Source organism: Tenrec ecaudatus, chromosome 3, assembly GCF_050624435.1.
Source record: "Tenrec ecaudatus isolate mTenEca1 chromosome 3, mTenEca1.hap1, whole genome shotgun sequence".
Lineage (NCBI taxonomy): Eukaryota > Metazoa > Chordata > Mammalia > Afrosoricida > Tenrecidae > Tenrec > Tenrec ecaudatus.
Genome location: NC_134532.1, coordinates 39,273,449 through 39,290,889, shown reverse-complemented (window position 1 = coordinate 39,290,889; position 17,441 = coordinate 39,273,449). Strand labels below are relative to the sequence as shown.

Below are 17,441 nucleotides of genomic sequence, written 5' to 3'. Positions count from 1 at the left end.
TTGAACTTTGTGTCACCAGGGATTGCTACCTCATCACTTACAAATATATAGAGAAACACAGTTTACAGAAACTTTTAATTGACATGGATAATGTTTAACTGTAAGCAAGGGTTTTCCCATCTCAATCCTATCCTCCACCTAATCTGGGCTGAGAACAGTAACCTCTGTCAACAGCTAAGAGCCGGAAATAAAGGAAGAACCTGCTTTCTGTGACATTCATAAAGATGACTGCATTATTTTCATTTCTTTTTTAGTACTGTTATACCTGTCTTACATTTATATTTGTGCTTATGCATAATGAACCACATAGATTTCAACAGATGAAATATTTTGTCTATCATACTGTTTATTAAGAGAACATGTATTCACAATCTATTGAAAAAACTGATTTGTTGGTCCTAGTTTGAATACAAAAGAGAAATTACTTTTGCCATGTTCACACTCAAAATCCAACATTCATTATAAAATACGTAATAGATAATGTAGACAAGAGTCTTGAATGACTACCGGGTATGTAATAAAATCCCCAGAAAAGGATAGAGGCAATGGTCTTAAACAGTATTGGAAGTTGTCTCACATGTGAATGTCAGTAGGTTGAGAAATACCCAACTCCATATAATCAATATTAGAGCTATATCTGAAACATCTATAGGTATGGTAAGAGGGAAAATAAAATAAAAAACTAGGTTTTCTACATAAAAATTTATCAAGAGTGTGCCAGGCCTAAGAATGGCTTGCCATTTTGTCAAACTGCAGTGGACACAAAGGATCACGGAACACATCGCCTATATTATGCAGAGATATCTAGCCCAAAGAGGAGCTCCACTTAAAATGAGGAGCACAAGAAATAGTCTGTCATCTCTAGAGGAGAATTTTCCAATTAGAACACCCAATGGCAATGCTGAACCTTCCTTGAAATGCAAAATGGTTAATATAATTTCTGCCCAACATACCCCCCTTCTCCTTCCCTCAGGATCATAGTCTTCCAAAAGTTGTGAGAAAAAAAGAAATCTTGTTACTTTTTAATTACATTTCTCAATGAACTATTTGAAATTCAATTATCTTCTTTTAATCTATTAAAAGTTCTTCTCTCTTCCCTGGCCTCCTCAGAATGGTATGATTTACCTTTAAAATAGAGAGCCAAGAGGTCATTTCCTGGCAATATTCAGAAAAAAGATTGAGATCTTCTTTTCTATCATTTTTCAGCCGGATATTAATACACATTTTCTTCCTGTCATCACTTAAATCCAAGGAATATACAGAGATAATAGTATATGAGTTTATTAGCTCAAAAAAAGTAGATTGGCTTAATTCTGGAAAATTACACGTTACTACTGAAAATGTTCTCCGAAGGATATCAATTTAATAATAATAATAATAATAAGCCACCATTCCTTGCAGGTATAGGGCACATATGGGTAGGTCTCATTGGATAACAGGTAATATCATTCCAACATTTCTGAACAATGCCAAATACAAGAATTTAAAAATAATTACTGAACAATCCTGTACAATAAGTAGTCTACTTACATCAGACTATAAGCTAATGTTCACTTTGGATGAGGCAAGATAAATGATTTCTAACAAAAGCTGCCTCTGCAATCATTATATTAGAAATAATTATTATGAAAATATATAGATAGGTTCTAGTAAATGGCAAAATATTTCCAAAAAAGTTTTATAACAAAAATAAGGGAGGGTGGGCACATTTAATATAAATACTGAATACATATTGTGATGGAATTCTAATAATGCTGGCTTCAGGGAATAACATACTTTCTTGAATGAGACTTTTTGGAAAATCAGGGGTTAATTTGCAGTTATTTAAACTGTTTAATGAAGACCAAAAACGTGTGGTTGAATATATAAAATAGCTATCAACACAGGTCATTTTAAAGAAGAAAACATGCATCAAATGAGATTTCAGCAGTTACATTCTCACTTCAGGATGCCTGCTGCGCGCTGAGTCTTTGCAGCTGCAGTCTCAGCCACAGCTGTGGTTCCTTTGGCGGGAACCGTCTCTCCCTGGCTCCTCCCCGAGCCCCGCCCCAGGCCCGCCAGGCCTTGTTGCCTAGTCAGACACCTGTGTTGGTGCCTCAGCAGAAATGGGCGGGGCAAGAGCTGCCTTGAGAGGAAGTGAAGGCAGAGACCCTACTGCTCCCTGACCCCGCTAGCTCCTCCCCCTCCGGGTCACGCCCAGAAAGGGCCGGAAGTGGCGGTGTCTTATACTGAAATGCCTCTCACCGTGAGGATCCACGTGTCTCATGCTCTCCTCGCGGTGCCAGAGAAGCGCCCACAGCCTGAGCACCTTTTTGCCGGCGCTCCCAGGTGGGAGGCGCTAGTCTCCGGGACATGTATGTGGGCGGAGGACATTTTAGTCCAGCTGACTAGGGTGCAAGCGCCCTTTCTCTCCCCCAGGAACCCTGCCAGCGCTTCTCTTAGTGAGAGGTGGGCGGGTGTCCTTGAGGCAGGTCCTATTTCCCTGCTTTCGGATTGGTTGGGGTTCATGGTGGGAGTCCCTGTTGGAGAAAGGGGATCCCGGCTGGGGTTTGGGCCTTCGGGGTTCCCTGATTCTCTCTTTGCGGGTCTCCTAACTCCCCGCCTTCCACACAGCGGAGCTTCCTCCCGGACTCCTTGCGCCTCCTCAGCCCAAAGGTGAGTCCCGGGGTCTTGTTCTGCTGACCTCCCTCTGGACCCGACCAGAGTCTGTTCTAGGCCCAAGATCTCTTACTGGTCCATGACAGAAACGTCTTCCCTGTCTTTAAAATATTGATAGTGGCCTTTTTTCTTACTCCTTGTTTATATTTTTATCTATATATTACTGTTTTTTTTCCTTCCCACTAAAATTTGTTTCTGTTCCTTGTGGTTTCTGTTGGGTCTCACAGTTTGTGAAGCACAGGAGTGGATCCCTACAGATAAGAAATGATGGGAGGGTTTGTAGGGGATGTCCGCTTGGGGTGGGTGGTGGTGGTGTCTGAGTTGGGGAAAGGGAGGGCATTTGGGGGGCAAACAATGAAGGAAGGAGGGAACTGAGCACTAGAACTAATAGTGACAACAGAAGTCATTTAAAGGTGATTTAATCATGGTGGGAAAAAAAGACAATGTTCAATTGATTGTTGTACTCATTGTAAAGTTCTTGAGACGTTTGAATTGTTGAATTGTGGGATATGAGCATTAAGTGCCCAAAAGTATTTAAAAAGAAAAGAAGGTCTCCATCATGAAAACTATCCAACTAAATAAACTATGCATGAGTCAAAAACTAAAGCGAAACAATCAAACCAAACACTAGGTAGTGCCAACGTGTTTGACTTCTTTCTCTGGGATGATAACGGAAGTGGCCCTGAAACGGGCCCTTGGGTTTTGAAAGTTGTGAGGCTGAAGGACAATTTACTTGGAGATGGTGTGGTGGGCGTTGGCCTTGGTGCCCTCGGTCACGGCGCGCTTGGCCTGCTGTCCAGGTAGTAGCAGGTGCACAGCTGTCTGGATGTCCCAGGCCGTGATGGTCGAGCAGTTTGGAATATGTCGTTGAGCTGCCTGGTGGGTGATGTGCACGAAGGTGTCAATGGTCAACGAGTTCACGATGCCCATGGCCCTGGACGAGATGCTGGAGTCTGCGTGGACCTAATTGAGCACCTTGTGCACATACACAAAGTAGGTCTCCTTGCTCCTTCGCTGACATTTCTTACTGTGCTTCCTCTGAGCCATAGCTGCAGCCTCCTTGGGGCCCCTCCCCAGGCAGGCAGGGACTTAGCGGGGTCAGGTGGGTTGTTTGACTGGGACTGAAACACCTGGAAAATGTAACACAGGTGTCCTAAGGCGAGCTCAGGGAGGACAGAAACTCTTGTGGAGCAGAAGGGCAAAAGCTCCATGGATCTTGATTTTCAGTACGAATACAGACCGTGAAAACGGGACCTAACGATCCTTCTGACCTTTTGAGTTTTAAGCAGGAGGTGTCAAAGTTAACACAGGAATAACTGGCTTGTTGCGGCCAACCATTCACAGCAACTTCACTTTTTGTTCCTTTGATGTCAGCTCTTTTTATTGCTGTGAAGCAGAATTCACCAAACATTGGATGATTCGCCCACTAATGGGATACGTGAGATGGGTTTAGACCGTCTTGAGACAGATTAGTTTTACCCTAATGGTGATGTGTTGTTTCTATGGTAACCTTGCTCAGAAGGAGAGGAACCTTAGGTTTCCATTGTGTGTCTGGGCTTAGTTGAGGAGCCAATGGGGCGAAGCTGCCTTCTGTGGGATTAAGACAGAAAGATTCTTAAACTGCAGGAAGGATAGGACACCACCAGGGAGCCTCCATTGGGCTTGGATAACCTCCAACCCTGTTGGCCTGGGCTGTGGCTGTCTGTGGATGTGAGTCCCTACTGTATGCTGGGACCAGAAAGGTGGCAGCTCCCTCGCCCGCCTGTCACTCACCTCATGTTGTTGGGGATCATGGTGCTAATCTGTTGGTAGACAACCTGTTCTTCGTCGGGGTTTCCTATGGAGCACAGCAGCTCCCTCCCTGTGATCTATTGCTGCCCTAACAGGACCTTCCAGTTGACCTCCCAAGTGGCAACGAGAAAAATAAGTCCCCACTCGGTCCCAGTGGAAGGGGACAGGGCTCCTAATAGAGGTGCCCAAGGCGCATGTGCTCATCACAGCATCTCCAGCCAGTTCCCGGAATGGGCCTCCTGGTCAAGCTCCCAAGTGGTGGAGAGAAAGTTGACAAAGCCCCACCTGATGCCAGTCTATCCACCTTTTGCAACAGGAGCAGCCTAAGGTCGCAGGTGAGGCCAACAGGGACATTGATAACAGGTTATTCCTTGTCTCCTAGAAAGTATTAGTAAGGGTTCTTTCAAAACTACTTTTATATGTGAGCCCAATAACTTAAACAAAACAGGGGGGGAAAGTGTGTATTCATCCTATGTGAATAATCTGGTCTCTAGATGCCAGAATCTTTAATTTTTATTTCTCTTACAATTAGGCTGGAAGGGTCTCATGAAATTTTATTTTGATTCAATTGCACATAGACCTTTTAAGCAGCCTGAAACCCACTCAACTATCATTAGTCTCTTGTTCTGCTGGATCCTTTGATCTTCCAGCTGACCCCTCAATGTAGAGGCCTATATGATTTACACTTCCCTTGAAAGACAAAATGTCACAACCGATGACTGCGTGCTGTCCTTACACTAGAGCCCACATTCATGAAAATGCTCTGTCATATGGCATCCCGTGTGGAGCTTAGAGAATTGCCTTCAGCTGACCTCCAAAAGAATAGTATAATGAGGAGTAGGAAGTCCTCACTGATTTTGTTGTCACCTTGTTTGTTCCTTTTCTTTAACCTAAAGAAATCTCTTCCCTCTTTTAATAAGAGAAATAACTTTGTAAACATAACTAGCACACTAGCATGTCTTTGTGCATGTCTTGGGTGTTTATTTGTGGTTTCTGGGAATGGTGTCATATTAGCTGTCATGGAGTCAGTTCCATCTCACAGGGACCGAGTGAACAACAGAACAAAGCACTGCACTCTCCTGTGCCAACCTCACAATTTAGGATGAACCCATTGTTGCAGTCACTTTGTTAGTCCATTTAATAGAGGGATTCCTATTTTTCACTACCCCTCTACTTTACCCAACTTAATGTCCTACTCCTGGGACAGTTCTCTTGATAACTTGTACAAAGTATATTATATGAACTTTCACCATCTTTACCGCTAAGCAGTCCTCTGATATTACTTCTCTGATATTGCTTCTGCCAAGACAGACTTGTTTGTACCATGGCTATTAATGGTACTTGGGGTGTTCTTGGCCAGAACTACAACTCAACCACATTGATTATTCTGCCTGCCTAATTCAGTGCCCATCTTTCACATGCAGAGGAAGCCATTGGCAATAGCATGTTTTAGTCAGGTGAACCCAATCCTCAAGGTAATAATCTTTTAAAAATATATCATTTTGTTGGAGGCTCATACAATTCTTATCACAACCCATACATACAAGCACATATGTACATTTGTTGCCATCACCATTCTCAAAACACTTGCCTTCTACTTGAGCCCTTAATATCGGCTGCTCATTTCCCCCTCCTTCCCCACTACCTCCTACCTCATGAACCCTTCATAATTCATAAATTACTATTTTGTCATGTTACACTGTCTGATGTCTCCCCCCCACCCTCTCTGCTGTCCATCCTCCAGGGAAGTGGCTATACGTAGATTCTTGTAATCAGTTCCCCCTTTCTACCTCGCATTCCTTCCACCCTCCAGGCATTGCCACTCTCATCACTGGTCCTGAAGGAATCATCTGTCCTGGATTCCCTGTTTCTAGTTGCTATCTGTACCAATGTAAATCCTTTGGTCTAGCCAGATTTGTAAGGTAGGATTGGGATCATGATAGTGGGGGCAGGAAGCATTTAAAAACTAGAAGAAAGTTATGTGTTTCATCGTTGCTACCATGCACCCTGACTGGCTCATCTCGCCCCCCACAACCCTTCAGTAAGGAGGTGTCCGGTTGGCTACTGATGGGCTTTGAGAGTCCCCTCTGTACTCACCCACATTTACAAGGATATGAGTTTTTTTTTTGTTCCTTGATACCTGATCCCTTTGACAACTAGTGGTCATACAGGCTGATGTGTTTTTTCCTTGTGGGCTTTTGTTGCTTCTGAACTAGATGGCCACTTGTTTATCTTTGAGGTTTTAGCACAACAGATGCCATATCTTTTGATAGCTGGGTACCATTAGCTTTCTTCCTCAATGTAATATATTTCCAACACTGTAAAGAGGTGTTGTTCCCCTGATTCATCCAATGCAAAGTAGCTGTAGATCTCCTGACTTACTATCACCATATGGGTGTTTTGGGGGGATTTTTTTCATAAACTAACTTTTTCTGGAAGGAGTTAAAATTACTCAAGCTTAGATTAAGAATGTTGATCAAGGTAGGATTCAGATCATGACAGTGGAGGGGGGTGAGAGGAAGGTTTTTGGAACTAGAGAAAAGTTCTATTTTTCATTGTTTCTACATTGCACCCTGACTGGCCCGTCTCCTCCCAAAGACCCTTCTGTAAGGGGATGTCCAGTGGCCTACAAATGGGCTTGCAAACCTGGCTAGACCAGATGATGTACACTGGTACAGATAAGAACTGGAAACACAGGGAATCCAGGGCGGATGATCACCTCAGGACCAGTGGTGTGAGTGGCAATACTGGGAGGGAATTGGGAGGGTGGGTTGGAAAGGGGGAACTGATTTCAAGGATCTACATGTGACCTCCTTCCTGGGGGCAGACAACAGAAACGTGGGTGAAGGGAGACATGGGACAAAGCAAGTTATGACAAAATTATAATTTATAAATTATCAAGTGTTCCTGATGGAGTGGGGAGTGGGCAGGGAGGGGAAAAATGAGGATCTGATGCCAGAGGCTTGGGTGAAGAGCAAATGTTTTGAGAATAATGAGGACAGCAAATGTATAAATGTGCTTTACACAATGGATGTATGTACGGATTGTGATAAGAGTTGTATGAGCCCATAATAAAATGATTTTTTTTAAAAGAAAGAATGTTGATCAAGTACGTCCAACCTTGTTCTTTAACCAGCCTGCCTCAGAGCTCTGAGATTGAAACCTGGACTTAATACCTAGGGGAATGGTGAGCCTTATATTCCAAATATTTATAACAACTAGATATGACAGAGTCAAAGATAAATTGTGTATTTTTCTAGTAACCTGACTTGCATACTATTTTTATAGGGGCACAAACATACACCCCTGTCAAATAACTGCCACTTCACAACTCCCTGACTAAGAAACTCTCTGAGGGTTGAAAAGGGCAATGTCAGTGACATCAAAGGAGGATATCCGACTAGCCATGTCAGGCTAATGTCTCTCTAATTTATCACAGCTTAGCCTCTTCCCACCACATTCGTTTTGTGTTCCTACCCCTCCGGGCTCCTGGTTGAGCAAGTTTCACAAGTTGTGCCAAGATACTAGCTTTTTATCTCTCCCTAGATGTCCAAAACTATGGGTGAGATGTGGGTGTTATAGTGAGATAATCAGGGGAAAGGATAAAAAAATGTAAAGGGGAAGAAATTGTTGTTAGAAAGGTACACAGATAGTATCAGCACTGAAATCATTGATCACACCTCATAATTCTGTAAAACTTTAAAGTACATTGTAAATGTTTTTATAGCAATAAAACTAGCATAAGAATATTATAGCAATGAGTTTACTGACTTGGCTTGAAAACAGATTCTTCCTGAAAATTCACCTATTTTGATAACAAATTAAAGTGTGTGGGTTCCTCTTTGAAGTCAACCTTTCAAAACCTAGGTCAACACTCAACTTAAGCATTGAACTCCCAAGGCTATACAGTAATCCAGGTTCATAATTGCCTTTCAGGAACACCTGGAATCCATTCATCCTCTGAGACTAGGAAATACCTGCTTCTGTTACAGGAATGTCAAGGAAGGGGACCTGATGAAGAGAAGAATGGACTCTATTAGGATAGCGTGGGCTCTGTCTTTAAAACAAATACCTCAGTTTGTATCCTAATCTTCAGCTCAGGGGCACGGGGTGGTCACTCCTTAGGGCAAGAAGTGCAGGCCAACACCCTGACATACCTAAGTGATCACTCCTCTTCAGTTTCAGGTTGCAGATTGGCCACACATACCAAAATACAGTCCAGTCTAGGGAGCCAGAAACCTGGGACTGCTGTCTTGCGCACTTAAGCATCACAAGGATTTGAACTTCCGAATGGTTGTGAACCAAATTCATTCACCTGACTCCAAATTTCCTCGTGTGTCTGCTTTTTATTTGGAGAGTGCATCGATTTGACTTCCTGAAGCTGTACTACAAAATGGTGAGTACGACAGACACCTAGGGCATTTGCATTATACAGAGTAAGGTCAGATAGGAATCACTGGAAACCTTGAGGTCAGATTATAAGGTAAAAGTGTGATGGGCGGGGGACAAGGGATGGAGCTTTCTGAAGCAGTCTATTGCTATCAAATGCATATGTGGTTCCAAGCACTGGATAACTGGTCTTCCTTATGTGCCTTGAGGCTTGTTATATAAGGTATCAGCATACCAGACTGGGCCTTGGTTTTTTGAAATGTGCAATAAACTTCCTGAGTAGAGTCCAGATATAAAGGTCTACCAGAGGACATGAATTCTTAGCTCGTTCAGAGTCACCATTGCTTCTTCACTACAGTTTCCTTTATTCCATCAGGCAGTGAAATATTTTCTTTAGATTTTTAATGATGGCAGATTTGGCTCTTACACTGTTGGACGTATCCTCTCATGGCTTCATCAAAAGAATGAGTCTGATTGAAATGTGTTCAGTTGGTCAATAAGCCGGAATTCCTATTCCTCATATTTATTTATGTTGATAAAAAGCCCTGCAGAAACATTCCTCACTGGTAATGTCCCTTTGTACAACAGATAAAATCCTTCCTAGGCTTGCAGTTTCTTTACCTTGCCTTACATAATTAACACAATTATTGTGCTATTATTAAAAACACAGCCACTGAAGGTGGTTTATTTTTCTTGAACTTTAAAAAAAACAAACAAACAATTGTGTCTTTCTTCAGAGGATCCCATTCATAACATGTCCTATGTATTGAGGATGATACGTCATTATCATTGCTTTTTAATAGCATTTGTCCTGTACTTCTTCCAAGAGACCAAAAACAAAAGATACAAACTCACTGCCATAGAAATGATTCCGGGAGGGACCGCTGGGCCAGTCGGGCTGCAGGAGCAGATGAGGGTGATGAGGCGGTGCAGAGGCCAGGACGGGCGGCCCCTTCAGGCCCCACTGCTCAGGGCTGGCCCCCAGCTATCCCCGCCGGCTCCCAAGGGCCCGTGCTGGAGCCCGCAGCCTGGGGGTGTGCACCCCGCCCTGGGGGCCGCTGTGCTGCTGCTGCTGCTGCTGCTGCTGCTGCTGCTGCTGCTGCTGCTGCTCGGCTTCTACCTTCTTGACCCAGACCTGGACTACGGGCGACTGTGAGGGCCTGCTGTGCTAGACGGAGCCCTGCTGTGGGACCACAACAGCTCGGCCTGTGTCCCACTGCGGTCGCTGCTGCCCAAGTGCGAGCTTTTGCAGGTGGCCATCGTATGTGCAGGCTCTAACTCCAGCCGGAATGTGGTCACCCGGTCAAATCCCTACTCTTCTACAGGAAAAACCCCCTGCACCTCCACTTGGTGACAGACGCGGTGGCCAGGAATATCCTGGAGACACTTACACACGTGGATGGTACCTGCCATCTGAGTTAGATTCTACAACGTTGATGAGTTCCAGTCCCAGGACTCCTGGATCCCAAACACCCACTACTCTGGCCTCTATGGACTCTTGAAACCAGTGCTGCCCGGTGCCCTGCCCTCTGACCTGGCCCGGGTCATTGTCCTCGACACAGACGTCACCTTCGCTTCTGACATCGCGGAGCTCTGGGCAGTTTTTGCTCACTTTTCTGACAAGCAGATGATTGGTCTTGTGGAGAATCAGAGTGACTGGTACCTGGGCAACCTCTGGAAGAACCACAGGCCCTGGCCCTCCTTGGGCCTGGATTTAACACAGGCGTCATCCTCCTGAGACTAGACCGGCTTTGGCAGGCTGGCTGGGAGCAGATGTGGAAGCAGCTGCGAGAAGAGTGGTTCTCACCCTGTCGGCCACCTCTTTGGCTCACCAGGGCATCTTCAATGCTGTCCTCAAGGATCATCCAGGGCTGATGCTGCTGCTGCCCTGCACCTGGGACGTGCAGCTGTCTGACCACACGCTGGCTGAGCACTGCTACTCTGAGGCGTCAGGCCTGAAGGTGATGCTTGGAACTCGCCAAAGAAGTTCTGGGTGAAAAACAAGCATGTGGAATTCTTCCGCAACCTCCACTTGACCTTCCTGGAGTACGACAGGAACCTGCTGCGCAGAGAACTGTTGTGGCTGCCCAAGCCAGCCCCCACCTCAGGCTGCACAGCTGCAGCACGCCCTGGCACAGCTAGATGAGGACGCAGCCTGCTTTGAGTTCCAGCAGCAGCGGCTCACTGCTGCCCGCGCGCACCTCACCTTCCTGCCTTTTGAGCTGTCACCGCCCAGGCGCCACGACATCACCCTGGTGGCCCAGCTCTCCATGGACCGGTTGCAGATGCTGGAAGTCCTGTGCAACTGACCTGGCCGACGCCGAGGTCCAGCAGTTCCTGCGCTTTGTGTAGGGCTCGGTGTGGCGCGACGTGGCCTACCACATGGTGTACCCGGAGGGGCCCCTCTACCCGGTCAACCATCTGCGCAACGTGGCCTTGGCCCAGGCCCTCACGTCCCACATCTTCCATAGACTTCCTGCTGGCCCACTCCCTCAGGGCCTCCCTTGAGCAGCTGGAGCTGGGGGGACCGCCCTTCGAGAGCCTGCACTACCGCCTCCACTTCGCTACTTCCGAGGCCGAGCTGCTGGACGCCGGCGCTCTCTTCACCTTCAGGTGCGACGTGTGGCCCCAGGGTCATGCGCCCACAGACTACGCCCGCTGGAGGGCGGCACAGGCCCCGTACCCAGTGCAGTGGGCAGCAGACTACGAGCCTTACGTGGTGCTGCCACGTGACTGTCCCCGCTACAGTGCTTGCTTTGTGGGCTTTGGCTGGAACAAGGTGGCCCACATGGAGGAGCTGGACGCTCAGGAATATGAGTTCCTGGTCCTGCCAGAAGCGTTTGCCATTCACGTGCCCCACGCGCCCAGCCTGGGCATCTCCCGCTTCCGCTCCAACCCCACCTACCGCCACTGCTTGCGGGCCCTGAAGGAGGAATTCCACCAGGACCTGTCCCGCCCCGTTATGGGGCCTTTGCCCTCAAGTACCTCACTGCCCTGAAGCAGCCCCGGGGTGTCTTGTGATCCCCCTTGCCCCCGGGCTAGGCCTGCACTTGCCTGGCTCAGCTGCACAACTGCATGCCAGGAGCTGCCCCTGCCCCTCCCAAGGACATTGCTATTAAGTTATTTAAGGTCTTCATAGGGAGGGCTGGGGCAGGGCCATCTGTGGTGGGGCCTGAGGTCCACCCATGCTGCTACTCCCCCATTGGGGTCCAGTCTCCCCTTGCCCCAGCCGGTTTGGGGCTGGTTCCCCGTCCCAACGACCTATAGCTCTTCTTTATAATGAATGTTTGTAAAAACCCCTCGTATGCCCCTCTCTCTTGGTTTGGGGGTGTGGACTTCTCAGGAAGCCTTGTGCAACTGCAATCACGGGAGGGGCAGCAGTGTGGGGGCCAAAGAGGACGGAGGCCACCCACCCCCTGCCCTCCCCTGCCCCAAACCCAACACCTTGAGGCCAACAGACTTTATTTGGCTTTATTTAGTAAAATGTTAAAATAAATACAAATTGATCAGCTAAAAAAAAACAAAACAGCAATGATTCCAACACAGAGTAACTTTAAAGTTGTGGGTAGAACTGCCCCGGAGGTTTCTTGCACTGTAACTATGTGTGGGCATAGAAACTTCGTCTTTCTCCAGTGAAATAACTGATACTTTCAAAGTACTGACCCAGCAATTAGCTCACTGCTCCATTATCCACGATAGGTTTGTGATAAGAATTGTACGAACCCCCAATAAAATGATTTGAAAAAAACCTGTCTCTTAATTTCCAATGAAAATTCTGGATGTCCTGCTTCTGCAACAGGTCTTTTTGAAGATATTATTATTACTTATTTTAAGAGGGACACCACTAACTTCCTTTTCTATCTCTTCATTCAGGAACATACCACTTAACAGGCTCATTGTTTTTTATCCATCTTTACATACAGCTTGGTGGTACTTTAGAAGACATCACTGAAGACCACATTTTATTTAGTATGTTAATCCGGAGACCACAAATCTGGGATGATTTCCAAGCTCAGCCCCTTCAAATGCCTTGTGAATAACTGCCAGCCTGCCTTTAGGAGAACACAAGTAGGTGATGATCCTGGTAGTATATACACTGAGCTTGTATTCAGTTAGTTTACCTAGTAAAATGCAGAACCATGAAAGGGAGGTCATCGTGTGCTTCAATATTCTCAATCTCTCTTCAATTCTTATTTGTCTCATTCATATACAATCCTTGTATGAATATCCTGTGTGAAAACTTTGTATGAATTTTGTGTAACCATAAGTTTTCCAGGATATAAGTATCAATAGGTATTTGTTTCAGCATATTTGTTAGTCTGTGTAGACTAGAGAAACAAATTCATAGACAATTATGTGTATTAGAAAAAAGCTTTATATACAAGAGCAATTGAGTATTAAGAAAACATCCCAGCCCAGTCCAGATCATGTCCATAAGCCCAATATTAGCCAAGATGTGCAATACTAGTCCATAAATTCCTTGTTACACTCACACAGCCAAGTAATGATGGATGCAGAAAGATCGCAGGCCAATGTGTGAAACGTCTTGTGAATCCAGTAGCAGAAGCACCTCAGCGCTGGCAGGGGTCTCCACATGGCTCCTACAACTCCTAGGGTTCTGGCTCCCATCAGCCTTTCTCCATGTGGCTTGTCAAAAGCGATGTCTAGCCGGAAGTGGGGAGGGGTAGGTCCCACCGCCAGTGATCTATTTTGTCTCCTTAGCACCTCCAAAGAGGTCATCAAGCTCCTACCTGATTGACAGGCTAACCTCCACCCCTTTCACTCTTAAGTATGTACTTTTTGTTTTTTTAGGGTTAGGTCAGTTCATTCATTTCCAACTCTTAACAACCCTATACGCAAAAGAACAAACCAACGTACAATATTGAGTCATCTTCATTATGGTTCATAACTCTGAGCCCATTATTAAAGCTATTGTCATTCCATCTCCTCATGGGCCTTACTCTATTTGACTGCCCTGTACTTCGCCAAGTATGATACCCTTTTCCAAGTACTGGGCTCTCTTGATACCATGTTCAAAAAATGTGAGATGAAGTACCATCATCCTGGTTTCTAAGGAACATTCTGGTATACTACTCCAAGAAAGATTTGTTTGTTCCTTTGGCCAAACCAAAACAACTAGCATTAAGTCAGTGCTGACTCATAGCGACCGCCCTGTGAGTTTCCAAGACTGTAACGGTTTACAGGAATAGAAAGTCCAGTCTTTCTCCTGCGGAGCTTCTGCTGCTGGTGGTTCATCAGTTAACCTTTACTCTGCGTCCACATGTTTGGTTCCTTTGGCAGTCCATGGTAATTCCAGTCTTCCTCAATAGCACCACAATTCACATGCAATGAGTCTTTACTCTTCTTTATTCAATGCTCAACTTTCACAAGCATATGAAGCAATTGAAAATACCACCACTTGAGTTAAACTTGGTATGAAGACGTATGGCAGTAAATTGAAGTAAAGACATGGTTACCCAATTTAGCTTTTTTTTTTTGTGATTTGGATGTTCTGTGATCACACTACAACATTCCATTGTTTAAATATAGACTAACGTAGGTGTCATGAATCAGAAGAGATCTGGCCCTGGTGTGTGGTGGATATTTTCATTAGCTATCTATTTACATAGTCATTTATCCTCCTTTCTGTCTGGCTGTTTGTTTCTCTCTCTGTGTTGATATCTGTCTCTACCTATCACTGGGAATAAAAATGTCCTCGATATGTGGCTGCTTATAGCTCCCAGAACAGACTACACTCTTGTGTGGATTAAGAGAACTCTGCAGCAGATAAAGTGAAGACTTCAGAAGAAATCTGGGTTACCCTAAAGGCGCTGCCAGCAGCATTCTTTGAGTGGGAGGGGGAGCAGACCCAGGGCCCTCACTTTATCCTGTTCACCTTGATGTACAAATGCACCTCCAACACCCAAATACCTTGTTGGCAGCCACATGAAGCCACAACACGTGTATACTTAAATTCAAAATCCTCATCTTTCTGGAGAGCATTTTGGGGTGTCCTAAATCTTACCCACATGAACATGAAGCATGTGTGGGTTTTCTTTTCTGGTGGCAACTCTGGGAGGTGAGTGCTTCAGGGATTCCTACATGAAGTCTAGGGATGCAGCATCTGAGCACATGACTCTGTTTCTCTACGTCCTTAGGTATTCTGGCTCAGGTGCAGGTATAGGAGCCAGGCCCAGGAGTGCTGAAGCCCTCACAGACCTTGTTTTTCACCTGTGCTATCTGGATTCTCTGTAGCTATTATGTGCACTGGATTGCCAAGCTCTAGGAAAGGGCCTGGGGTGAGTTGAGGTAATAGCATGATGGGAAAATATACTACAATCCAACTCTCCAGTCACGAGTATCACCAAGGGCATTTCCAAGAGCCAAGTTATTTAAAACAGCTCTGTGAATCCTGAGAACACAGCATGTATTGTTGTGCTAGAGACACAGTGATGGGAAGTCAGTGTGAGCCCAGACACAAACCCCCCTGCAACAGGCCATGGTTCCAGGACATGCACGAGAGAGGAGTCAGGGATACTTTCCTCTCAGAAGCTGCAGTTTCCCCCACACTTTCAGCACATCTCTAGGGATTGTCATGTATACACTCTGGGAAATCTTCATGTATCTGAAAGTGCCTTTTTTTTTCATTGGAATGGGCTTTGTCTATCTTTGACCATATATATAACAGAGTTCACACTTAGATGTCTTGCTATGTCTGCAATTGACTGTACTAACTAGAAGTATTTGTTGTCAAAGCCAGACATCCCAAAACACCAAACACTACCACAGAGTCTATGCCAACTCACAGTGATGCCATTGTGAGTTTCTGAGACTATAACTATTTACAGGAGTAAAAAGCCCTCTCTTCCATGGAACATCTGGTTGTTTTAAACTGTATACATGGAGATCTCAGCCCAAAGCATAACTACTTTAATCAAGAGGGATCATCATAGAAACCTTAATGCAGGAAAATCTCTTATGAGTCCCAAATTTTCTCTAAGCAATCAGATGTATTTATTCATACATGCTCACACATGTATATTTATGTAATAATTTTAACTTACCGTGACCTGGATAATATTGCATGTGTTGATATTATTAGGTACGCTTGAGTTAGCTTCAACTCAGAGGTCCTATGTACAACAGGATGAAATGCTGCCCTGATGTACACTATCCTAACAATCATTCCTCTGTTTGGACTGATCATTTGCAGCCTTCTCATTGAAAGTCTCTCATTTTCTTTTAATTTATTTTTTATTTATATTTTTTATTATTTTTTAAAACAATTTTAGGGGCTCATACAACTCTTATCACAGTTCATACATATACATACATCAATTGTATAAAGCACATCTGTACATTCTTTGTCCTAATCATTTTTTTCTCCTCTTTTCTTTTTTTACATTTTATTAGGGACTCATACAACTCTTATCACAATCCATACATATACATACATCAATTGTATAAAGCACATCCATACATTCCCTGCCCCAATCATTCTCAAAGCATTTGCTCTCCACTTAAGCCCTTTGCCTCAGGTCCTCATTTTCATTGACGTTTTACTTTACCAAGCAGAAGACCATTCTCCGGGGACTAGTTCCTCAAAATGACATGACCAAATAAGTGCAATGAAGTCTTACTCGAATGCTTCCAAGAGATATTCAAGATGTTGAACAACAGAAAAGTGGGTGGGGAGATGTCAGACAGTGTAAGATATGACAAAATAATAATTTATAAATTATCAAGGGTTCATGATGGAGGGGGGGAGCAGCGATGGAGGAATAATGAGGAGCTGATAACAAGGGCTCAAGTAGAAAGCAAATTTTTTGAGGATGGCAACAAATGTACAAATGTGTTCCAGACTATGTATGTATGGATTGTGATAAGAGTTCTACGAGCCTCCAATAAAATGATTTTTAAAAGAGAAGTATTCAAAATGTGCTTATTTCAAAGCAGACCTGCTTGTCCTTCAGGCCGCCATGATATATTTAATGGTGTTCCCTAGCACCATAACCCAGATGCATCAATTCTTCTTTGATATTTCTTACAGGGTCTGGGCCATTATTGGAGTCACTCTTAGTTTTCACAACTGCAGCAGCTGTTTCTGGCACTACAGATAGAGTCCAGGGTGCTTCTAAAAAATCATGCAATGCATAAGGCAGCACCACTCAATAAACACTCAGGAGCAGAAAATAGCAATAGTGCTGACATGGAAGAAATTTATATCATGTCTAAACATGGGCCAACAAGAAGATAAACATTCATCTGCAAAAAATAAAGGTCGATGCATGTAAGTTATACATAGGTGAACCTGGACCACAAAATTATTTGGCACAATGATTAAATGCTCACCTTTTAGCCAAAAGGGTGACCATTCAATTTGTTAAAATTGATTCAATTTGTTAAAGACATGATTACTTTCTCCCATGAGTATTATGGAAAAGAAAATCCTTTTCAGCCAGTTCTTCTCTTTCATGGAGCGTCTAACCACCATCCTGAACCCAGACAACCTTGGAGCTTCTAACCACCATCTTAAACCCAAACAAAGTTCTATAGAAGTTGAAAAGACATTTTCAACCACCAATTAGCTAAGACACAGTGAG

The 17,441-nt window shown here is 44.6% G+C and overlaps 1 pseudogene; it reads left to right on the top strand.

Moving 5' to 3' along the window:
- Positions 1-9,757: 9,757 nt before the first annotated feature.
- LOC142442222 (xylosyl- and glucuronyltransferase LARGE2 pseudogene) lies at positions 9,758-11,859 on the top strand (annotated as a pseudogene).
- The last annotated feature ends 5,582 nt before the right edge of the window (positions 11,860-17,441 follow it).